Genomic DNA, 27,805 nt, shown 5'->3' with positions numbered 1-27,805 from the left:
AGGAGATACAGCTACCAGAACATCACATGGAAGTACAGAATCGTCTTCATACAGTTGGAGATAAAAGCTCTGTAAGACCTCTTGTAACGACAAAAGGCGAATAACAAATATATGAGTACATATTAGGACTAGAGGGAAGTCATATAGTAAGGGTATACCTGACGGCGGCCATCTTGAAATCCGCCATTTTGAATTAAGGTTAAGTTTTTAAAATAGGAATAGGGTCTTGTGATACATGATTTAAGGCGCAAATTTAATCAGAAGAACAATGGTAACGTTAATTTTGATTTACGCGCAATTGGTAAAAAGTTACAGGAAAATTAAATATTGTTACAGCATATGTATTAGTCCTTTACCCCACCTTGCAAATTTTGTTAATGATAATGATTAAATAAAAAGCAGGCGGATAAATATTAGGTCTATGGTAAGAGTTGCCTTGATGGCGGCCATGTTCAAATCCACCATTTTGAATCAGACAAAAGTTTTAAACAAAACGCATAACAGTGACAGCTTATTAATAGCAAATTTTACCATAACTCCAACGGTATAACCATTTTTGCTTTATCATTAATCAGCACAAAATTAAATGGATCGCTCCTTACGACTACTGCTTTGACGGAGTTGTTAACGACAAATGTGTCAAGTGTAACTCGATTGCCTTTGTCAGGTGTGCTCATTGTGAGCAGAGCATTTGTGCAAGTCATGCACTCTTTTCTGAACTACATATTGATTGTACTAATTGAGGACTTTTCTGGAAGAAAGACCCAAGTTCAATTATGACTCAGTTCCACTTTGGTCATTTTTCCTTAAATTAGCAACTTGTTTATGCGATAACAAATGCTGATTAATGATAAAGCAAAAATGGTTATACCGTTGGATTTATGATAAAATTTGCTATTAATAAGGTGTCAATGTTATGCGTTTTGCTTAAAACTTTTGTCTGATTCAAAATGGCGGATTTGAACATGGCCGCCATCAAGGCAACTCTTACCATAAACCTAATATTTATCCACCTGCTTTTTATTTAATTATTATCATTAACGCAAAATTTACGAGGTGGGGTAAAGGACTAATACATATGATGTAACAATATTTAATTTCCCTGTAACTTTTTACCAATTGCGCGTAAATCAAAATTAACGTCACCATTGTTCTTCTGATTAAATTTGCGCCTTAAATCGTGTATCACATGACCCTATTCCTATTTTAAAAACTTAACCTTAATTCAAAATGGCGGATTTCAAGATGGTCGCCGTCAGGTATACCCTTACTATATGACTTCCCCCTAGTCCTAATATGTACCCATATATTTGTTATTCACCTTTTGTAGTTACAAGAGGTCTTACAGAGCTTTTACCTCCAACTGTATGAAGACGATTCTGTACTTCCATGTGATGTTCTGGTAGCTGTATCTCCTAAACCCCTGGAGCTTCGCACCTACAACTTCACTGAAATACTGACCACATTTAGTACTACTTTCTCATATGTGTCTCAGCCAGCAACTCGATTCACCCAAACGTAAGGTTTACTTGTCAGATTATTAATATAAAACAAGTCAAAGATTATTAACTTGTATTATCATACAAGAAATGCGAGAATTTTGAAACAAAGAAAAATAACTTAGAAATTTGCAACTGAAGACAAAAAAAGAACTAACTTAAACACACTAAAGTGTATGAGTAGGGGGATTAATGGGGACGTCAGCAATGAGGCTATACGTCCCCGTCTCGATTAACGCGAGGGATGGATTTTACCATTTCACTTTGAGGGACTAAAGTAGAGGATGGAGAGAAGGGGAAAAATACATAACAGCAATAAATACAAAAATAAAAGTGACAATGTTCGGTGGTGAATAACTCTTGAACTACCCGATCGTTCTCAATCACATTTTGAACATAGATGAAATTCAATACTGGGAAGCTTTTTGTTATTTCATTTTGATATTAGAACTTGCGGAAGAGGAGGGGAGGGTAAATATATGAAAATGAATAAAACTTAATAACTCTTGAACAATCAGACTGATCCAAATCAATCAAACATTCAATATAGATAAGGTTCGGACCTGGGATGTTTTCATTTTTTGCCTTGACGGCACAATGTAGGGGAGGGGAAGGGGGGACTATGTAAAAAAATAAAAATAAAAATGTTGTCTTGGTGACTTCATCACGCTTAAATCACCGAACTGATCTTAATCAAATTATCAACATAGATGAGGTTCGGACCTGGGGTGTTTTTTATCATATCCCTTTGATGGTAGAACGTAGGTAGGAGGAGGGGAGGGGAGATATCTATAAAAATGAATAAAACTTAACAACTCTTGAACCACCTGACCGATCTCGATCTAATTTTCAACATAGACTACGTTCGGGCCTAGAAACTTTTGTTTTAATATTTTCACTTTGACGGTAGAACATAGGAGAGGATAAGAGAAGGGGAGATTAATATATAAAAATAAATAGAACAACTCTTGAACCATCCAACAGATGTCGATAAAATTTTCAACGTACATGACAATCGGGCCTGGAATAATTTTTGTCATACCGTGTCCCCAACATGGAGAGGGGAGAGGGATACATAAAATCATCGAAAATGGCCAATATCAAAGAGTGCTTTAGTAATAGTAAAACCATAACATATTACTATTTTTCTTTAATTCAGCCCAGCGAAATCGGGGTGCGACTTAGAGTCGAGGACGTCTTAAGTTCGAGTAGTTATCGAGAAAAAATTAAAGATATTAACATGTTATTGAATTACTTTGCTAATAATAATAATAATAATAATAATAATAATAATAATAATAATAATAATAATAATAATAATAATAATAATAATAATAATAACTATTATTATTAGTAGTAGTATTAGTATTAGTATTAGTATTATTATTGAGGATTTGATCATTCAAATATTGAAAGATCAAAATATTCAAATACCTTAAGACAATCAAACGTGTATCATCGCCGACTAATGATCACCAAAAATTCTAAATTTAAACAAAATATTCACACATGGTTCCGACTTGAGAACCTCCAGATTATTAGCTAGCGCCTTGAGCACAGATCCACGCTCTTTATACGCTAAATGGTATGTTTTAGTATGTTTAAATTAGATTTCCTTGCCTCCAGTTACAAAATTCTAAGTTAGTATTTTTCGTTCTTTCGAAATTTCTTTCGATTTTTTTAATCATATAAGTCAATAATCTTTGGCATAGTTTATATTAATAACGTGGTTGTTCTTAAACCTTTCGTTCGCATGAGTTTTCTCGGGTTTCTCCAGTTTCCTCCCACTTTCTTCATTAAACTATTTCATTCGTTTCCTACCATCACTTTCTCCATTAGCGTAGTCGGCATAACGTGGTACGTAAAACTTAAATATTTCGTTTCGTTTTTCTTTTATAACTGTATCTCACTTTTCCTGTAACGAGAGCATCATTTAAGCGAGTATTCAGTAAATTAAACCACTAAAATCTATATTCATTGCACAATAGTGCAGATGAAGTTTAGCCCTTTGGCAATCTTCAGCATGGACATCAAAAAAAGCCAATACACTGATGTTGAAACAGTAGTTAACGAATTCCGCTGCGAAAAAGATCACCCGTACTGTTGTGTTTCAGATGATAATTTATAATTATACTTAGTTGGTTGAAATTTCTCCATAGTTGTGGGGGCGAGATACTGAAAAAATCCCTACCAAGAGGTGAAGGTGACATGTAAAAGTAGTCAAATACGAACGAAATTAGTGTCGAATTCATGTGCAAAGATGAAAAGTGACACTGTGGATGCTGCGTAAGTCCAAAATAAGCCTTGGTTGGCTTCGAGTTGACAATGGGAGGGTGACAGGAATAAAGAATCGAAAATGTCCTATATTTGTGTCGAATGGATAGTTTTCGGGATCACTGACATCAAAGGTGATATTTCAGATGTGTATATGTCCAAGGTTGGCCATATTGAAATGAGGTCATAGGGAGAACCAGTAAATACTTCAGAACAGTTCCTTTTTGGTGCGTTTCAAGACACTGAGAGTGAAAAGTGATAATGCACAAATCACATTCTGAATTATCGGAGATATGACTTCTGGGGAAGTGTCGTTGCTCCAGGGAGGCATTACTAACTGATCACTCCCTAAAATCGTCACTGTTTTGCAGGGCCGTAGACAGAAATTTATCTCAGCGATCGAAAGCTTGACAGGAATTTATTTCAGCGATTGAGGGCATATTTTACTAAAACGTCTATCATCCAGGGGCGGATCCAGGATGATGGTTTGGAAGGGGCGGTCGTACAACCTCCGTTTCCTCAGTTTCATACTCGTCTCGTCTCTTTGAACTAGTTTGCTATTAGAACGAAGTGCACACACTAAACGAGTTCCCCATTGTGTGAGTTCGTGATGTAATGTGTGTCTATCATCGCCACAGACTGTATGCTGAAAACTCAGGTATGGTCCCATTCTAGCATTACTTTAGAATATGCCCTCATACTTGACTTTTCTTCTCTAATTTCCGTATATTTTATAGGGTACTATATTATGATCCTTACGATATATTTTGAATATTTTAATACTGTAACCAAGTCTCTAAATTTTCATATATTGACAATAAATGTTACGACTCATGAGGCGTACAGGAGACTCGTCGATACAAATGGTATCTTCGTAAATATAATATTGTTTATATTGTTCTCAAAACGTTTGAACAAGGATTTGCATCTTGTAGAGTTTGGCTCCTACTGGAATATAACAATATTAGAACAGTGAATTATAAGAAATAGTAACACTAAAGGCTTCCGGGACTCAACTTAGAAAATATTGTTATGAAATTACTAGTTCCAATACGATAATATACTTTCCATTATAAGCACTACCATTCAGATTAAAATAAATATAAATTTGCTCATTTCTACTATATTCCTATCTGACCACTTGGTAAGACGATAAAATGATGGAATGTTGATAGTTCTTGACAACTATTGCATGGTGTAATGATTAGTATCACCCACCATTAATCCACAATACCGTTTCAAAAAAAATAATAATTCATAATATTGAAGGCTACCATAAGGAAGAATGACATAGGGATCCGTATTTACTCCGACAAGCTCATCATTTGGGTTGCATTTATTGTTGCACACACTAACTTTATCTAGGTTATTAAAAACTTTATACATGTTTGAGATTATCACCAAAAAAGTTCAGCTTTTTCTTCACTGTCAAAAACACATACGCCATTTGCAATATAATGTAAAATTGTCTTTGACGTACAAGATTACTTTTTTACTGGCACATTTGTTATCACTATGAGAAAATTTGTTTGCTTTTCACTTTCGGAAACAAATGTGTCATTTGCAGTAGGATCCACACTTGTCTTTGACGTATATGGTCATTTGTATTGTAAGGAGTTCACTGCTTTTCGAACTGCTAAAAGAATGGCTTTATATAGGGTTAATATCAGACTCATACACAAACTCAAGTACCGTCACTTTCTTCTTTGGCTTCTTATCCTTCCTGCTATTTTCTAGTATCAAATTATTTCTTCCTGCTCTATTCCCTATTTCTTCATAAAATCCTGCACAGAAATAAAAATATATAGCAAAACGTCTTTAACATCAAAGGCACGAAAGGAAACCTTGAACATCTCTAGTACCATTAGCAAGTACTTCAATCTAAGGACATTAATTTTAGTGTAATATTTACCGTCATTGAAAATTAATTTTCGTATTAACGTGCTTTCAGTTAGAAAACAATGGCGATTTAAAAAATGCAAAACTTCTTTTTTATATTACACTTATCTGAACGTCAATGAAACCTAAATTACTTGCAACTCTATCCGTCACGATTCTGGAAATCACTAAAGGAATAATAAACACTTCTGATAAGAGTATATACACTTATTTATTTTTAAAAAATCAGTTTAGCGCCTACGGCAACTTAATGTTATCTTGATCACACACTAACTTAATGCTAACAAATCCCTTAAATGCTATCACGGATAACGGAATAAAGCTTTTCAGCAATTATATTGCTGAGAATAATATTAACAGTTGTATAGTAAATTTATAGTGATAACAAATAATAATTAATCTCAAGAAGACAAGGCAAAATCTAGTTTTGGTTTGTTTCTATAATATCATTTAATCTCAAAAGTATGTCAGATGTTTTATAGGATCTAATTTCACGAGTGCGATCTACTATTTATTAATAGACGAATGTTTATTTTATATAAATGTATTAGCGTCTCGTATTAATCCAAATATTTATTCGAAGTATGTTGTAAACTTCGCAAAACATACTGGCTTGTACAAACATATTTTTTTTTCATGAAAGTAAGGAAAAATTACAGTACCACTCAAGGTAATTCAAGTAATCTTACATAACAGTTGTCTAATTTTGAGAACATTTATTCTATATATGAAAGAATAAATGGAGGAACTTCGTAAAAATTAAAATATATGCCCTGTTCAGAAATGTAATGAAGAGTTCGTGAAGTGTATATCTTAAATAAAATTTTCTTGTGAAATTTTCCATTTCTAAGAACCCAAACGTTATTCCTACAGAAAATTCCGACAGTAAATATAACCTGTGCATTTCTGCTTCTTCCTGATGATACTAAACAGTAACTGATATCCTTTGGAAGGAAGTGTTTTTACGTTTCTACGACACTACAATGGGGCACTTCATGTGCGCTCCAATTCTGGGTGACCAACTGAGTCAATCTGAGTTTATTTTTCATTACAATACATACTTCTTCCATACAAAGTAATAAATGAGAGATATTTAAATTTTGGAAACGATGATATGACGACGTTACTCTGCGAGCAGCAAACTAATGCCACTTAATTCGCATACTAATTGAAAATATTGAGAATATTGAAATAATTGAAGATGAAACATTAACATTTTGGTTATTATGGTATTGCAGAAATGCCAACATTCATACTGAAAACGTTTTCCCTTCGAATGTGAAATCCATTTTGCAAAATTACATCAGACATATTCTTTCATTATTCGGGAGTTTTGTTGGTTGTATCTTAAGGAATAAAGTAAAATATATTCCTAGGTGCTATAATGGTCTTGTCTGGTTCTAATATGGTAGTGCACCTTGTAAGACAAAAGCAATATAAGGATATTATTTCCGCCAACTACATTATTTCGTGCTTGTGCATACTATTCTTCGAGTTCTATAACTGGGTTCAGCAGTGTTCCACTTTCTTTTGATCTCAAAAAATGCTTAGTTAATTTCAAAGTTTTGATAATACGCATTTGCAACAGTATTACAGTTTTAATTTCCTTAAATCTATTTCTCTAAGAGAAATAACTAAGGTTTGGAGGAAGAACTAAGGTTTGGAAATTTAAAGAAAGTCAAGAGTTGCAATATCAAAATTCTACAGTAGAAAATTCAAATTTATATATTCATTCATGCAGTTTGTAAGAGTTTCATTAAATAGAAAAAAGTTAATAGTTGGTTAAAATGATAAACAGTTTATAGCGGGAATAATGAATACTAGAACCTGAAGGTTGTGTGTGGGTATAGAGTAGGCTCATAATTACGACAACGATTTTGTGTTAACGCAGCCTAAGTGAAGTTAAGGTTTCCACACAAAGACTAGCGCCATTGGACATGTACTGTTTGAGTACATACGCATAATTGATTTTAAAGATAAATGAATGGAACATTTAAATCTGAGTTACTATACTCCAAAATACGAAATAACGTAATTTCAAAATTAGCAATGAAAATCCAGGAATTTAAATTGACTGATTTTAATGAACAATATAACAAAAGTATTGGACTTTACATCGAAACAACTATTTTCTGGAATAATCATGAGACTAAGTATTATAAACAAGAAATTCAACACTTACCAATATTGCTGGCTCTAGAAATTATTACTTTCATAGCGAGTTTTATTTCTTGTACATTTCATTTAACGATATCATTCCAAAAAACAAGTAAATATCGAACACTAGACCCACTTCGAAAGCTATTAATTGTCTTGCTAAACACACTCGAATCGGACTAATGTCTTTACCGTAATCACTATAAATGTGAGAATTTGAGTATAATTTTCCACTCAAAAGCTTGAATGATACTAATATCATTAAGCCACTCACAAAATGTAACACACACTCGTAAATGTAAAGGTAGTTGTTTCAATAACACTAGGTAAATTAATTATTTGAATGAAGTAGCCAAAATATTCTTCTTTATATTTTTTATTCCAATTCCGGCAACCAAACACTTTAACTTATCGATCGATAAACTTTTTTTCTCCAACTTTCAGAATATACTTGTTACAGCTTATATTAATTAAGAATATTTTTGTTTCACATTGTCACTCTAAACTGCATATATGACTTGAGAACTCTCAACTAAGATCGATTTGTACAACACTTTAATTTACGACTATTTCACTGTGTCCACTTCTCGATCGTTATCGTAAATATGAGCCTACTCTATACCCACGCACAACCTTGAGGTTCTAGTACTCATTATTCCCGCTATAAACTCAGTGGCGCTATTTACCATTTTAAACGACTATCATTTTTTTCTTTTTTATCTATCTAATGAAACTGTTACAAGTTTTACCATCGCCACAACACGTGTGGGGTTTCGAGCATAGTCTTATTAAAAGCAGGCTTTTGCTTGCCAATTTGTTTTTTTTTTACAGGTTTCTCTCTAAAAAGAGAACGTTTGGTTCTTTGTGATCTACGGTTGAGATCACAATTTACGCTGTACATCGTGCTGTACCATAACCACGTACCATGTTCATAACCATGCTGTTCCATAAGTGCATTATACCCAAACAAACTGAATTACGTAGGAATGAAAGGTAAAACCATAATGTGAACACTAATTTACAGTGGAAGACTTTTTTATTCACTACTTGCCATATTAACATAATCACATGAGTTCATTATCAATTTAACACCAATTCCATCTATGAAAAAAAAAACTTCCATTATGAAGGAGTTTGTTCCCGTGACGAAAGCCAGATATAATAATATTGGGATTCGAACGTTGGATCTCTTTTGGAGTCTTCTTAAGAACATCATTCATTCGTAAAAGACTAATAGATCCAATAAGGAACTGACAAGTAAACAAATAGTCTCACTCCCACGGTCCTAGAATTCGGGCGTTATACGTATCAGAGGCATGAGCCGTATACCCACCGTCGCTGTTGCGTCAGCTCCAAGTTACACTGATCAATACCTGTAAAAAAGTGCAAGGTAGGATAGTCATGCGTGATTAACACCAGACGAGTAGTGGGAGGCGAAAGTAAATGTTTGAATTTCTCTATTGATAAATACCTTACCTTCTAATAAACACTTCACATCGTGTACGTTTTAATTGGTGCACATTTCAATCGCTAAAAGAAAGGCATAACGTATTAAACACATTTGATTAGCACTATCATCACTTTTAGAAATGATAACAAGAATTGTAGGTAACTTTATATTAATATTCACTATGTGGGTTGTACTACATATGATTTAAAACAATAGTAATAATTTCAAATTACTTTTAACATTTCACTCGAAAGGAAATTGGCCTAAAGATTTCGGAACGATACGTAAGCGCGCACGACGATTTCGGCGACTGTACGAAATAAAATTCACTAATGCATTAACAAATAGTAGACTTCCATTGCTGTTAAAACATAATTTGTACACGTAACACTGTTCCAAGGTTTCTTGATGCAGATTAATATTTGAAAATGTAAATTTTATTATGTTGCACTAGCTTGACATTGCGGTGTGTGTATTACAGTTGTCTGATTACATGGCTTTCATTATTCAGACTTTACTGGCTTCCTGAAGACAAAAACTTAGTACGTTCAACTCGTATAACGTCTTGGAGAACACACACGCTTCTCTTCATGCGTCACATAGTTGCCAGTTAGTAGCGCAAGAATACACTGACAAAACTAAAATATAGTTCGTAGAGAGCATTGAGTTTTTGCATTATTATAATGTTAATAATGTATAATGAATGGTTCATAAGTTAATAGAAACCACATTAAAAACATTGATTGTTCCAGTGAGTTGTAGAATTGACGATTATTAATAATTTTTACATTGTCACGTAAAAGTCTGTCATCGTCATGAGGGCTTGTGCGTGGGCGTTTACAACGAGAGTAGCTAAATTTTTCCTCCAAATATGGGCTGACGGGAGGAAGCAAGACTGTCTAGAAAAGTGAGGTACCTTTTGGATGACAAATTCCTGAGCATTGTTCTCTTCCAACTGTTAGCTGATAGCATTGTATTTCTAAGAATTGACGCTGGAGAAATACAAGGGTTGGTTTAAAAATTCAAGCCAATCCATACTGTTATAGATGGCGTCGAACGGAATGTCCACTGAAGGTATCACAGAAGTGGGCAAGAACCCTGTAATCCAAATCTTCCTAACCACATTGCAACACAACCGCACTCACAGCATTCCATTAGTCCATAAAGGGTTAATGTCATTTGTAGTTCGTTCACACTGGTGAATAGCAGTTTGTAACTTCACTCGAACGCACGTAATCGCGAATTTCGAAAAATAACGAACGCGAGGGCCATTTACGACAACGCGAGGGCCATTTCGTAAATGTCTTTTGAGTCCTTTCATTTTTATTATTTGTTTATATTTTTAATTTATTTCAATTATTCCTTGAAATGCAAACAGAAAATAATTTCAATATTTGAATATAAATCAATAGTTGTTTGTAATTCAAAAAACTATTCAGCATTGTACTTCATAATGTCTTTCAAAATTCAAACCAAATTACACAAACATATTAATATATTCAATGCAATACAATATTCAATAAAGTTTTATATTTAATAACGTGTTAAGTTTGGTAAGGTATCGTATTCAATGCCATATTTAAAAATACATAACAATACAAACTAAATGTATACCAATAAATTTAAAATAGTAAAATTGATTTAAGATTCTGCAATTATACTTCTTAATTCTAAGATAAAACACACAATATCACTCAAAATAGCATATATCGCTAAGTAATTCAACTTATCATGATTTTACTTTTCATAAAGATAAAATATTCCTTACTGCTATACGTTAGAAAATCTATTACAATGAAAACATCAACATTATTCATAAAATTCAAAAATGTACTTTCATTGACATATCAACACCAGATATTTATCAAGAATATTCGAAATAATTCAACACAACTAAAACATATGATATAAGGCACATAAGTAAATATAACACTAAAAGTATTTCATTTACTATGAAATGAAAGACTGGGCACATGTGAGCTCGTCACGCTCAAAGTATATAAAAATATACTGCCTGCATAAAGTATGCAAGACCCTACCCCATTTACTAGTTAATATATTTCCATCCCCGAAGCAAAGTGAAAAGATAGAACGTTTGGTTAAAATTTAAAAATAATACAGAGGGGACTAATAAGAAAATTGCCTACTCCGGGCATTACATAATATGAATAACCCATAAGATTGGAGGAACCTTTGCTTCCATGTCTTCAAGTACTACTTGAAATGTTTTCGTATTCAACGAAAAGATTAATACAAAGTGAAGGCAACAATGGTTGCTAACAATTAGCATGTACATAACTTACTTAATACTCATTTATAATAGGATGTCTCATTCTATATTCTTTTCAGCTGAACAACGCGCCATGAAGGTGGGTACAGGTAACTACCATAACTTACCACTAAACTTCAAGTATCCTCAGCTGATTACTAATCCCAGAGGCATACTGATTGGTTAAAACAAATAACTTGACATAAAACATCATAAGTATACATTACTATTAATTGACGCATGGATGTTGTTTAAAAGTTGAAATCTTTACTGCATTAATTTAAAATGTGCTTATTCAGGTTTATTACCAAATGGTTTCTCACCAGAATATTTAACCCTTAACAGGAAACATGTGTCTGTCAGACACGTATGGTTTTTCTTTGTATTACATTGGCAACACTGATTCACTCAATGTATCGGTTTTCTCAGTACCTTCCTATTATTTAGTTGTACGTGTGTTGCAGTAGTTCATTGTTGGCGTTAATGTCTGAGTGAACATTTATAGATGATTTTAGAAAACCTACGGTGTCTGAGAGGCACGCATTTCCGTTATAGTCTATATTTTTGCGTGTTTATTGGACACACATTTCCTGAAGAGACAGTTTTTCTTTCAAAAGGTTTTGTGGTTGACTTTTATTTACCACGAAAGGGAAGCTATAGAACTCTTTAAACATACTATTTTGTTTGTATGAGATTTTATGTATTTGCAAAATATAGACCTAGTACTTCGAGAAACAAATGTAAGAAAGAAACTGTAAATACAGCAGATCGTTATTCTACGGCAAAAATTCCAAAAAATGCTGAAAGTGGGGGAGGAATTTGTTACTGTCTTCAGTAGATTCTGATTAAGACCCCTCATTTTTTCCTGAAAGTCAAGAATTACCTACTGACAGTGAGGGCGATACGAATTCTGATAAGTGCAAGGTGTGAGGTCAAGTAGTAACAGAAGTGTCAAGGTGAGCAGCCCTACTCAAATTTCATGTGATAATGAAAGCCTTAGATACAGAGGTAAAAACAGGTTTCTTTGGAATTAAAATGAATCACTAAGAAACCGAAGGGTTCATCAAAACGTAGTAAGAGGGATGCCTGGAATAGCCACCCATGTAAGAAATTTCGTGGGAAAATCCTAGCAAAGTTGATATTTGGTCTACCTTATTTGATGATATAATTGAAAAGATTTCAACATGAAGTTGGAAGAAGGTCGAAACAAATTTGAAGTAGAATAAAGTCAAACTACAGATCTACTGACCTATCTGAAAATAAAGCCCTTATTGCTCTCCTAATGTTCTGTTCTATTTGTAAATCAGGATATGAAGACATACATTCACCATTTTCAAAACACTTTCGGACGACCTCTATTTAGAGCTACCATGTCCGTCAAACGTTTCCAAGCTCTTTTGGACAAATAACACATTTGAACAGGGTAGCTGCATGTGGACAAATAGCATATTTGCATGGTAGTATTGTGTAGAATTATACTAACTTAAAATTTGTCACTTTTTACATTTATGTACTATTTTTATTTAGATATTGAAATATTTTCTGAAATTATATGCCAATAGAACCGAATTAATGTATGTAATTCTTGTTTATCATATTTTCCTCGCAGTACAAAATATAAAGTTTAACTAATCTACATTACACATATGATTTTTTAAAAAAAGATATTGCTTTATACATGTCCGTGTCCCACAGACACACATTTCCTGTAAGCGAGAAAAAATTACGTTTCCTGTTAAGGGTTAAATTTGTGATTCAAAACATTTTTAGTTTTGTAAAATTAAAACGTTGTGCTGGAATATTTTATATAGATTTTCCACATCTTCACAATTTAAATTTATTTCCTTTCACTATATTTGAAAATTTTCACTGCGCAAAATCACTCTTGCACTTCGAAAAGAAACACTATATTTTGTATGATTTGAAAAATTAAATTTCGTTGTAAATGCATTAACGAAAAAAAATATGCTATTACAAGTAATTTCATATTACGTATGTATGAAATATCAATTTTTTAAAATAGTATCTCTAATTTAACATTTTCAATATATTATAAGGTGCAACAATGTATGAAGTGAAAAAATTAATATTGAAAATTTTTTCCTGAATCTATCGGCTATAGCCATTCACATGATACATACAATAAAATTTTATTCATTTTATTTGAGCATTCGAAATTTTGTAAAACACTAACAGTGTTGAAAAATATTTATAGTATGAAAAATAGTTACTAACAACTGAGAATTTTGTATAAAAGAACTTTTGGAATGGATATATATTCATTTTTCATTGCAAGGTCAACAATAAGGAAAATGGGCAATCCGGCTACGTATTAATGTCGTTTACCCAATTCCTTTTCGTATTGGATTTATTGCAACATCGTAGATTAAAATTCTCATGCAATCAAAGACTTTACTTTTAACTTCCATACTCGGCATCCGTTGAAGTTTGTTAGTACGAAAATGCAACATTCTGTAAGCACTAGATTTTTGTGTTACCTTAATATGGGAACTAGCAGTTACCTTACGAATTGTTTGTACACTCGGGACATTCACTATTTGAGTGTCATTGCAAATGTTAGCAGCGAAGAATTTACACTTTTTACGTAGGCGTAATACCTTACTTAATTTACACACCTTTTTGCCAATTTTCACGTTATTTTTCATTTTCGCACGGTGGAAAAACCTTTTGCTTTCCAAACAAAAATTTCTGTTTCTAAATTTCTCGACAGCATTTCGAGTTGAGTACAAAGTGTTGGTTGGTGGATAGTCAATCTGAACGTTTTGACTTAATTCAATACACTTTTTCTTACCTCTTCTGAATCTAAATTTCATAGATTTACAAGTTGCACGATGTATGCCAAGCGAATATGGAATGGTTTCATTTCTACTAGAACAGACAATTACAAGTGTACATACTGTACCTTCTAGCGACACTAAAGATATATTACCACTGGAAAAATAATGCAACTCACCAATCTGAACTGGTTGCCTAATGCAGCTTACTTTAGGGTAATTCGTAACATGCCGTGTATACACCACAAAAATTACAGGACTTATAGACAAACATTTCTTACGAACAAGTAGCATTGAGCCAGAGGGGGGAAAAAGCTGATCCGCCCACTTCCTTTCACATAAGGGACAAGTGCAGACTTTATTTTCGTCTAAAAATACTACAACAGTATCACTTTTTATTTCCCTAGTGGTGGTTACGCTAACCACACTCGTAGTACTATTGGAGGTAGCCTCCATGAAGTCAACCTGCACGGTGTTTACATTTACACTGACATTTTCATTACTTACTTCGTTTTCCTGAGCAAAGACATCATTGCTATGTAAAACAGAAATATTTTCCAGCTTGGTTGTAATTGTACGGAATTATTTTTCAACAACTGAAACAACTCATTCCACTTATTATTTTCACTTTCGTTAGTTTGAACAAAATGTGATTCTTGGACTTCAAATAACCTACCTTTCTTAACAGGATTTGGATATTAATCACGATCATCGGCAACATTTTCCAATTTCCTCTTACAACTTTTAGTTCTAACCTCAGAAGGACAACTATGGTGAACATGTGCTAACGGGTACACGTTAAATTCATCTGCGAATTTAACTTTTTTCGGAATTCTGTTTTCCTTATCGGTTTGACCCACATTACATGACATAGTATGTAAACTAACATCCTTACTACGTTTTTTGAGGATAGATTTGATACTAGTAACAACACTTTTCGGAGAATTTTCAACATTGCTTGAAGATAATTCTTTTTCCTTTTCATAGAACGTACTATCATGATCACTGAGAGAACTAACATCAGAATACTTTTTCTGTAGCCGTTGAACTATTATTTCAATAACCTTATTCTTGACATTAACGTCATCACATTGAAGTTTCAACTTTCTAGCTACATACTTAAAATATACATTTTTGCCGCGAGCACATTTCTCTTTCAATTTTTGGTACTGAATTGATTTCCTATTACCACGTACGCGGAGATTTATCTCCTTTTCTATATTTTTCCTATATTCACAATTAAAATTAAACACATATTCACAAATTGCGATTTTCGCTGCTCTACTGAATCTATGAGTTTCTGCCTCAAGGCCTAAAACATTTTGAAACTCTTCTAAGGAAAATGGAAAAGTACTATGTTTATATTCATTTATTGCGTTAGCGTACTCTAACTCTATCTGTGCTCTTACATTCATTAAATTCAGCGCTAGCATTTTGTACGTGGATTTATGAATTATATATTCTAAAACAAACACAAAAATATAAAAATGTAAGTAACACTACATGTGAAAGAATGCAAGGAACTGTTTCTTTCGAAAAACATTAATTGCTAAATTTATAATTTGCCTTTTCAGTAATTGTTTCGCATTCTTGTATGCATAAACTAGGACCTACCTGCTTTTGTGCAGCAATGTTTGGCTGATTTAACAGCTCCTGAGAATTTTCAACCTTTTTGTGCGTTTCATACTTTTCACGTAATTCAGCCAGTTGTATTTTTAGATTATCAAATTGTTTGGTCAACTCATTATAATATGATTTTAGCATTTGGTTAGTTGCAGCCAAATCTGCGGACAGCTTTTTCACCGCTTCAAGCAGTGTTTCCATTTCACTAAGCGTTGACATTGTAAAATATTATACTACAAAATACAACATGTAAATTATTAACTTGGCATTGAATACAAAACAGTGAAGTTCAAATATTCGCTTTCTCCCCACTAAAACATCTGTCTTTGGTCGGGGCGCCATTTTATGAAGGAGTTTGTTCCCGTGACGAAAGCCAGATATAATAATATTGGGATTCGAACCTTGGATCTCTTTTGGAGACTTCTTAATAACATCATTCATTTGTAAAAGACGAATAGATCCAATAAGGAACTGACAAGTAAACAAATAGTCTCACTCCCACGGTCCTAGGATTCGGGCGTTATACGTATCAGAGGCATGAGCCGTATACCCACCGTCGCTGTTGCGTCAGCTCCAAGTTACACTGATCAATACCTGTAAAAAAGTGCAAGGTAGGATAGTCATGCGTGATTAACACCAGACGAGTAGTGGGAGGCGAAAGTAAATGTTTGAATTTCTCTATTGATAAATACCTTACCTTCTAATAAACACTTCACATCGTGTACGTTTTAATTGGTGCACATTTCAATCGCTAAAAGAAAGGCATAACGTATTAAACACATTTGGTTAGCACTATCATCACTTTTAGAAATGACAACAAGAACTGTAGGTAACTTTATATTAATATTCACTATGTGGGTTGTACTACATATGATTTAGAACAATAGTAATATTTTCATATTACTTTTAACATTTCACTTGAAAACAAATTGGCCCAAAGATTTCGGAACGATACGTAAGCGCGCACGACGATTTCGGCGACTGTACGAAATAAAATTCACTAATGCATTAACAAATAGTAGACTTCCATTGCTGTTAAAACATAATTTGTACACGTAACACTGTTCCAAGGTTTCTTGATGCAGATTAATATTTGAAAATGTAAATTTTATTATGTTGCACTAGCTTGACATTGCGGTGTGTGTATTACAGTTGTCTGATTACATGGCTTTCATTATTCAGACTTTACTGGCTTCCTGAAGACAAAAACTTAGTACGTTCAACTCGTATAACGTCTTGGAGAACACACACGCTTCTCTTCATGCGTCACATAGTTGCCAGTTAGTAGCGCAAGAATACACTGACAAAACTAAAATTTAGTTCGTAGAGAGCATTGAGTTTTTGCATTATTATAATGTTAATAATATATAATGAATGGTTCATAAGTTAATAGAAACCACATTAAAAACATTGATTGTTCCAGTGAGTTGTAGAATTGACGATTATTAATAATTTTTACATCGTCACGTAAAAGTCTGTCATTGTCATGAGGGCTTGTGCGTGGGCGTTTAAAACGAGAGTAGCTAAATTTTTCCTCCAAATATGGGCTGACGAGAGGAAGCAAGACTGTCTAGAAAAGTGAGGTACCTTTTGGGTGACAAATTCCTGAGCATTGTTCTCTTCCAACTGTTAGCTGATAGCATTGTATTTCTAAGAATTGACGCTGGAGAAATACGAGGGTTGGTTTAAAAATCCAAGCCAATCCATACTGTTATACCATATATTCAAACTCCTAAAATGTTATATAAGCTATCTAAAGCTATGTTGCATGTTTTGACATTATTGTCTCTCTTTGACGTAACTGCCTCTCTTTTCAACTTAATTTCCGCTTTCGAAATGAATACACATTATCCATATATATTATGTTATTCCATTACAAATACTATTAATATAAAGAAAAAACTTGCGACTGTGATGGAATCTCGAATGCAGACCTCCAGCTTCGCTACTGGTAAGAGGTCTTGCGACTGTCCGTCGTTCATCAGACATCTTACCACGTTATACTTTATTGTAAATTTCAAAGTCAAATGTTATAACTTATCTTGGATACAGAAACCTTATTTCTGTTGACGAATAGAAGACGCTGCACAGATCAAATCTATGAAGAAATTGGCATATACAATGCATCCTGGTACTGTAGAGACCACAACTGATCATACTTGTAACAGAAATTAACAAAGAGATAATATAAAGGGTGTGCAAATGGAAAGATGGCTGATCTCTTCCAGTTTTATATCAGTTGGATCAAGGGTTCGATACATTGATGGATCACTTTGCATCATGTTTAACGCTTTCGACTTGCATCTATTTGTGTTAGTCAGTTGCTAGTGGAATCTAGCAGAATCTGTTCCTGTAGTGTGTGTAATTCATATCCCACTTACCTGTAGAATACTGTTTGTGTGTTTTCGCGTATTTCTTATTTATAATGTATGTTAATTGACCACCCTTTTATTTCATGTTTGTGCTGAGTTTAGGACTAGATTCCAGAGATATCCACATTCCTCGCTCGTCAGAAAGGCGTACGACTTGTATTTCAAATCAAAGGCAGGTGAGGGTAAGTATTCTTCACCATATAGCTGTTGCTCACGTCGCACCTGTTATTAAAAATGTTGCTTACATGTGACTTACTCGTCTATGCCATTCTCCGTAACATAGCAGATCAAACCTAGAAACCACATATAATATATATGTACTTTTATTAGGTAAGTAATAGAAATGCAAAGTGTATTTAACCACCTAGTTTCATATCCAAATTAGGAATCTGTATAACCATCATTTACGTATTCTGATTCTGTCCAATTAAAAAAAACACACACTCACCAGCGGATTGGACACTGGGAGATGAAACATGATTGGTATTAACGAAAGAAAAGATACAAAGAAAATTCCCCAGAAAATCTTGAACTGACTCCAGATCGGTATCAAACCTCGTTTGTACCTAGACTTATAATAAGCTATAATGATTAAGAAAATCATTACCGTACTATCGATTTTCTATTTTCTTTTGATTTTATTCGTTTCCGTCTATGTTGGTGAAGTATAAATATAGTTAGCAAAGTGGAGATAAGCAAAAGAAGGGATGGAGGCAATGAAAAAATTTTGGAACATGTCCAGATTTCAAGTTCTCTCTCTCCTTTCCCTTTTCATAAGTTCAAAACAAAATAGTTGGAAATTGATTATATGAAAAGGGGGAATATTCAAAACTCTTGGTCTTTTCAGTTTACCTGGTCTCCTCCAGACTCTATGGAGTAACATCACACTAGTTACTCTCTCGCAGATCGTACGGAGTGAGTGCAGACTTCTTACACTGAATAAAATGTATAGTTGGGATAACCAGAATATGGTTGCTTGAACCATAAAATATAGTCAATATAGGGACAACTATACGTATAGTTGCGAAAACCATAAAATATAGTTGTTTTTTATAGTTGCATGAACCATATTTATTGTTATAGCTACCATAAATTTGACCATAATTTGTATTGTATATGCAACTATATATGGATATTATAGTCACCTGTACGATAAGACGCACTTCTACAATACTGATATGGTTCCATCTACCATAAAGAATGATTCATGCAACAATACTCTATAGTCAGGTGAGTCATAGTACCATACTGTATAGTTACGTGAACAATATTTTATAGTTACGTGGACCATACGGTATTGTTGAAGAAACCATACTCTCTCAGTGCATTGTTGAGAAGAACATACTGTATTGTTATAGAGATCATACCTGATAGTTGCGTGGACCATACTGTATTGTTGTAGAAACCATACTATCTCAGTGTATAGTTGAGAAGAACATACTGTATTGTTATAGAGAGCACACCTGATTGTTGCGTGCACCATACTGTATTGTTGTAGAAACCATACTCTCTCAGTGCATTGTTGTGAGGAACATACTGTATTGTTATAGAAATCATACGTGATAGTTACGTGGACCATACTGTGTTGTTGTGGAAACCATACTGCATTATTATAGAAGCCATACTGTATAGTCCCATTTACCACACATACATTGTTATGAGTACTATATGGTTAGCAGGAAGTTTTCGAAAACCTGAAAGCCGTCTTCCTGTGTTCCTCATATCCAAATAAGATAAAAGTTAATTTAGGAAAGTTGTAAATGAACTTTTCTTATTTGTATGTGAGGAACACAGGAAGACGGCTTTCAGGTTTTCGAAAACTTCCTGCTAACCATATAGTACTCATAACAATGTATGTGTGGTAAATGGGACTATACAGTAGTCCATAGAGAGTGGATGTAGCCAATATAAAAATGGAAACTGGAATTCACTCGCTCAACTTTTCCATGTCTGCATCTACAAAATCAAGTATATATGTGGAAAATACTAAATAAAATTTCATCTTGATCTTATGTGAACAACACTAGGAGCTCATGTGACTCGAATCCCACATTAAGCAGCAGGTTCACGTCTCATACAGCCTCGCTGTTAAAAGGGATACTAAAACTGAAAAATCAATCAATCAATCATGTGAACACTGTGCGAGAGACCTTTAGCGGTTTTGCATGAGAGAATATATTGTATTGTATTTGTATCTTCTGTAATATATATATATATATATATATATATATATATATATATATATATATATATATATATATATATATAAACTTGAGGTGTTTGAAAACAAGCTCCTCATATTATATATATATATATATATATATATATATATATATATATATATATATATATATATATATATATACCGGCATAGACGTTTAAAAGAAAGACAATTTCTTAATCAAGAATTTATATACTTCAATAATATACTATATACAAGCTATACAATGTAGCATTGTGTGACCAAGTATATCAAATAACATTATTGTATAATATACAAATAGGAGTTACATACACTGTAAAATATTACACCACTCATTCATTATTCATTACCGAAACATATTAGTCTTTATTTGTAAATAATGCTTGACTCCTAAGAATATCATTGTACAGACCCTTAAAAAAATTCAGAAATGCTTAATTTTGAAGAGATGTTGAAAGGTTGGTCGAGGTCCGCCATGTCGGTCTTGTATCTCCCAAAATATTTGCAGAGTAATGGTACTGACACTGGAATTTGTTTCAGCATTGTGAAGATGCTAAGGAATGCAATTTGTTGTCATAAAACACAATAAACGAAATAGTTAATGCGGTTTAAACGTGAAGATAGCTCTAAGCAAATGTTTTCTCTTAAGCGACTTTGGAGAATGTATTTAGGAACATTTGATAAGACATAAAATTGCTTTTCTTACCTTCTATGCAATAATGAAAGGAAGTTCTAGTGTAATTTTCGTTTTCCCGTACATTTTCTTCAAATGTAACACCAAAATTAAGTGTCTCCCCAGACTTTAAGGCGCGTCTATCTCTGAAATTAATATTTCCGTACCTATGTTTATTAGGACTTGTTTTGATGTATTTTTAAGTGTCAGACATTTACTTACAGCCAGTACATGATACACGTATTATCACAAAGAAATGCCAAACTTTTTATTCAAGTAAACAGCTATAGAACATGTAGTTACATATTTTATAACAAAAATGTATTAGTATACAATTTTCTTTACTAATTGTAGCACTGTACAAAAAAAAATCATTTCACAACGAGAAAATTAACTTTACTATTCGTAAATTTTGAAAACTGTCACATTAAATAATATAAAAGTAAATATTTTATACAGTTTACATTATGATTCTTTGCTCGTGTCACAAATAAACAATGTTGAACTGTTTACAATGGATAGTTATACAGGGCTAGTCAAAAATATCGGTACAGGCCAGTAATAACGAAATGGGTGGACAGAGGAAGACCAAATGTTGCAAGTCCGTATTGCTTCAAAAACTGCATTGAAAGTAGCTAGTTTTCATCATAGCAGTCATTTTGGATTCCACCATATTGGATATGACATAATATTTTTCAAATGGAAAATGGTATGTGTGACAAATTAGACTAGAATTGTCGCAAAAATAAGAATCTTAACTTTTTTTTTACCTATCGTCTTTCGCCAACGAGTTGCGTTGTTCTAGGTTTAATACTTGAATCTATTAGATTGAATGCTAAACGAATCTCAATAGGGAAAAATTGTTCAGATTTTTGTTTTGATGACAATTCTAGCCTTATTTGATGTCACACACACCACTTTTCATTTAAAAAAATATTATGTGATATCCAATATGGCGGAACCCTTTTCAATGCAGTTTTTGTGGCAATACGCACTTCCAACATTTTGTTTCCCCTCTGTCCACCCGTTTCGTTATTACTGGCCTGCACCGTTACTTTTGACTAACCCTGTGTAAAACATATCTATCATGGAATTACACTTAATACCTATGTTCTTAAGTGAAGGAAGTGTTAGGTGTAAATCATACAGGAATTGCTACGTACAGATTACCGTTGCCCATTGACTTGCAGCAAGTTGGCTGCCCTGTACAAAACCTATTAACTCTCATACACTTCCACTTAGATGTCAAACCAACGTGATACGCACAGAAATTGTCGTCATAACAGTAAGTGGTGAAAGAGCTACAGATTATTGTCCGTTTACTGTAGCTTGGCGCAGTGTTTTGACACAAAACCTGGCTAGCGAATCTTAACAGTCCTTCCCCTTCTTTCCCCTTATTGCAGTGGTAACAGTGGCACTAACTCATCAACTTTAGCACTAGTAGGGTTTGCTATTTGCAAGTTGCGTAAATTTCGAAACAGTTTACTTCTTCTCTAATCAGGGCCCGTAACTTGTGTGGGGCAGTAGAGGAGCAACTGCCCCTCAGGGAGATTCCCCGCCGTTCGAAGGGGCCCATTTTGAGGCAAAATTTTCTTAATCCATATACGATACGAACATGAAATTATGAATGAAGCATAAAACAGTTTCACTACATTACATAAAGCAGCGCACAGGTAAATAAAACAAAAGTGAGTCGTGGGCCCCCTTCAGTAAAAAACGTCTACTATTAGGGGCCCTAGAAAAAACATTTAATCGTATGGTTTTGAGATTTGTCAATATTGTCCCCTGAATTAATTTATGTATGGAAGGGGCGTAAGTAATGGGCCCGCAGACCTCGCCGTAAGGGAGGGCCCACAGGCTCCGGGGGGACATAAATAGTAAGGAAAGATAGAAAGAGGAGGGCCCAAGAATGGGAAAAAAACTTTTTCTAGGAGGCCCAAATACACGTATTAATGCTTGCCCCCCGGAAAAAATCTAAGTTGCTGCGATGTCTCTAATGTGAATTTATTGGTATAGTTCTGCTAATAGTTAACTATATCAGGTTGGTCTCGTTAAACCTTGGTCCGTGGAGAGAAACGATCTTACAGGAGGATGTATTTAAATTTTAAGAAGGTGGGGAAAAGAGAGCTTGGATGAGAAAGATGAGAAGAAAGAAAGAAAGAGAATGAAAGAAACACTTCTAGTTTTACTTCATAATGAATTTAAACACATATAAACGAAAAAGGGATATCGGAACCCACCACCATAATATTTGTGGAAATGTTGGCAACATAATATTCTGGCGTAATATATTTCCCGCCAATTCTGAGGCCTCAGTGTTCGGTCCAATTCTGTCCTTATAGCAGTGGCCGATCCAGGGGGCGATCGGGGAGTTTCCCCCCCCCCCGGAGAGGAAACTTTCTTATTTTATATATTTAAATAAAACCCATCCCAGAGTTTGGAACTCTTAAAAGTAGCTCTAAGTAGCAGTATTAAAACCCACCGCCCCCTAGAAGTCCGTCCTGGATCCGCCCCTGCCTTACAGAAGCTATCGTTTAGGCATTCACCTCGTGGAACTGAGGAAAACCTTAATAAGGAATACCAGCCAGAGCTGGGTTCATGCCCACGCTCGATCTACCTATTTTAATGCCTTTTTTCGTGTTGGACAGTGTCTGGTAAGGGCACCCAAACAGGGTAAATGCGTACTGCTTTAAAATGTTTATATGTTAAAATTCGCTTTATACTGTACTTTGAACACGTAATACAATGTGTATTATATTCTTCTTACAGCAGCATGCTTTATTTCCTAATACTTTAACTCTATGGTTGTTAGTATTTATAATTATTGCATCATACTAATCCTTCTCAAAGCTCGTTCAATTAGTATGAAATTCTAGACTTGGCAGTTTGCAACATTGCAAACCTTCACCAACAGGCAATAATGTTGCAAGAATATTTCCACCTATACTCGCATCGAAATTCCCAGCCTCTGTTTACAATCAGTACAATATGTTTAATATGTTTCTGTCGCCTTATCATGAAAACAATGCTGTCCAGCGAACCTAACAGTCTTAGCTCCCTCTGTTTATTGTTTACAATACAAACTATATGCTTCCAATATTGCCAGGCGTACAAGGTTTTCGCACACTTTCGAACAAGAACACTTGTACAAAATTGAGTGTGCATTATATGTAAGATTGTATTACATAATAACTAACTCGATTTGTCATAACGTTAATATCTCAGTCATCTCAAAAGCAGCAATTTATGTAGTAATAATAATTGTTCTATGACTGTGCAGAAGTAAGTACATTCGGTTCGGCGATTCACGTGCCTGGCAACCATGAATTAACCATGTAGGGGTGAGAAGCAAGGTGTTGAGGCTCGCACTACAATTGTTGTTTGTAAACAATCTTCCATCCTAGAGTGAACAGACAATACCATAACTTGTGAGTTTTCATCCATCACAATCTTATATACTTTGTAGAATAGTGGACCAGTGGGAGTAACTTCATACAGAACATGATGTCTCTTAAACAAAAATCCTTTGACCTTGCACCAGCTAACAACCAAACATTCCTTGTACAATGACATAGGCAAAGAGGAACAAAAGAGAGTGAATTTACTGTCCTTCGTTAAACAAGTTTTCGTACCAGGACCAAGTTCAGTATCATTTCGGAAACCTATTTGGTTTGAAAATCGGTCACATATTTTTAACTGGTGTTTCACACTTAAGGTTTCGATAATATTTTTACGAGAAGAAGTGACGTGGGCTGCAACTTTCGATGGCCGATGTTTCGATTCAAATCGCATTGACCATGTGTTAACAAGCGGTCCTATTTGTTGAATTATACGGGGATAATGAATCATGTGATGGTGTTTGGGTTTTAATGTATCATGAAACAAAGACCGATAAAGTTCGTGGTGTTCACTAATAAGCGTTGAAAGCAAATCTGAAGTATTCACATGAAGAACTCTTGCAGTTACTATCACTATAATTTCCCTTAAAAGGATATAAATCTGCCACACTGGATCATTTCTTGGAACCAAATCACCAACTCTTATTCCAAGGTATCTCAAGTTTATAAACACGAATATGATTGAAATACTTTTGAGCATCCTTTCCCTATACTCCGACTTGCTTTTATCACAAACGCAGTTGTTTTCATTCCAGGAAATGCAGTAAACATATTAAAAAGACATGTCGTTATCGTTCCACAATGGGATATGTTTAAGAAGAAAAGATATCTTGGATTTAAGAGTAATTTTTTGAGAGTTGAAATTAATTGCTTCAATGTCCGTTTCTGCACACACACACACACACACACACACACACACATATATATATATATATATATATATATATATATATATATATATATATATATATATATATATATATATATATATATATAAAACAATGAATGCAAAATATATTTCCGAAAAGTTTAACTCATTACATCTGCTGCTTTCTTTCATAAAACACAACAATCTGTAATTTGTTCTCATATCAGTGAAAAAACATACTCATAAAGTAGGAAAGATAATTCATAGGGTCAGGTAGGGTTATGTTGAGACGCTATACAGAGTGTACAGTCGTACAGAATTCAAACTATGTACGAAGGATACCTCTAAATTTATTTCATTAAGTGATCTATTGAATCGATGTATGGAAAACATTCTTGCACACAAGCTAACGGTAAAACAAAATCTTCTTTTCAAATCCTTCCATTTCTGTAACAAAAAAAAAACTTTTCTTTTCTGCCAGGAACTAAAACTTTCGTTAAAGCTATTGAACTATAATGGTAATCCAAAATTCAAAAAAGTAGCCGGTAGTAGACTTTATGGAGTAACAGAATCAACACAAAATTGAACGTATCAAGCAGTGTGTGGAGAAGCAGGAGCTGTAAAATGCATGGGACTATTATGGGACAATATCTGGGGCTACTGTGAAACAGCTTTTACAACCCTTGAAATACACTACTTTCCTCTGTATGTATATGTAACACATTAATTCTACTTTCATGCTTTTACGAAATGGTTCGCAACAAAACCTACTTTTTTTTTATCACACAGCAAAAATATTGTATCACATATGCTAAACGAAGTATACTGTTTACCTTGTTCAAATGCTGAGAAAATAATTATTCAAGTTAAATGTTTTACTTTTATTATTTAGGATCATAAGTGCATCATTTTTAGATAAATAAGACCATAATATAACAAATTGATTTACGTGTCGTCAATAATATGTAGCAAATTCTGTAAAGCTTTGAGTGGTTATTAGCCTAATTTTCATTTTTAAACTTAGAAACTTGGCAACAACAAAGAAAACACTAAGATAAACTCGTAGTGAAACAGAACATCATACTTTACAAAAGTTTCAAAATCTGGATGTAATTAAAAGTTTCCATTATTTTCTGAACTGTCGTAGTACTGATTTTGAATAAATACTGTAAATAAAAACTATCCATCACAGAGTCACCAATCTTGATTTCTTAAAGAAAATGTTCGCGACTGTCTTACAGGAGCCCACACAGGTTCGTATGATCACCTGGGCCAGAGTAATAAACATGCCCCGTTATAGCCCCATCACTGTCTCATAATAGCCCCCGGGGTATGATACACTATTTTTATCTTTTAATGCAAAATCTTCAGAATTAGGACATTAAAATGGTGGAATCCAATAGAGTTCTCAGTTCGATTATATTCTGACGTTTGTTTGTCTTCCTAGCATTAATATAGGAGTGGCAACAGATTTTTGTATCTCAAAATAGTCCTACCTGACCCTATTTATTATTATTAGTGAAACTGGTCTTCCGATTTATTCATACTTATAAACAGGCCCGTAGCCAGTCCAAAAATTTAGGGGGGGCCCGGTCGAAGTTAGGGGGGGGGCCGACCCAATCATATTATACTTCATCACTATATTATAGTTCATTTGCAGGCCTACCGTGAAACTTTTATTGGGGCCAGTCAAAGTTTAGGGGGGGCCCGGCCCCCTAGCCCCCCCGTGGATACGGGCCTGCTTATAAATACCTTTACATGAAAAATGAAGGACTGCTGTGACTCTATCTTCGACGGTTTCCACACGCCAATTTTGTCTTTTCGCTTCATAGACGTCAGAACAGGTGGAAAATATCTGCCCAGTAGCATAAGTAATACTAGTGTTTTGGATCCTGTAAAAGATACAAACATACTATATTAAAATATATTTCAGACGTTCCAATGACACGCACAGGAGTTCTAATCATATTACTACTTACTCTTCCATGCAACTGCCGAAGATTTCTTACCAAGCTTTCGACTCTCCTCTGGGGTCTTGCTCACGAAGGTTAAAAACATTAGTAAGAAAAATAAAAATTAAAAAAAGTCCAGGAAATAAAAGGAATTGAATTAATAGACTGGGGAGCCCTGCTGTAGACACGTTGTCAAGATCGTACGCTGACATTTCTTAATTAAGGGTCTTTAACATCTGCGACGTTACTGCCACTTTTACAGTTTTTCTGTAAGATCTTCAAAACAAATAAAATTAATCGACAGGCAAAAACACAGTGCACTACACAATATTATTTTGCACGTAGTACCGTTAGCACGACTCGTCTATCTGAT

Source organism: Thermobia domestica, chromosome 1 (assembly GCF_964235325.1).
Source record: "Thermobia domestica chromosome 1, izTheDome1.hap1.1, whole genome shotgun sequence".
Classification (NCBI taxonomy): domain Eukaryota; kingdom Metazoa; phylum Arthropoda; class Insecta; order Zygentoma; family Lepismatidae; genus Thermobia; species Thermobia domestica.
This window is presented reverse-complemented; position numbering follows the sequence as displayed.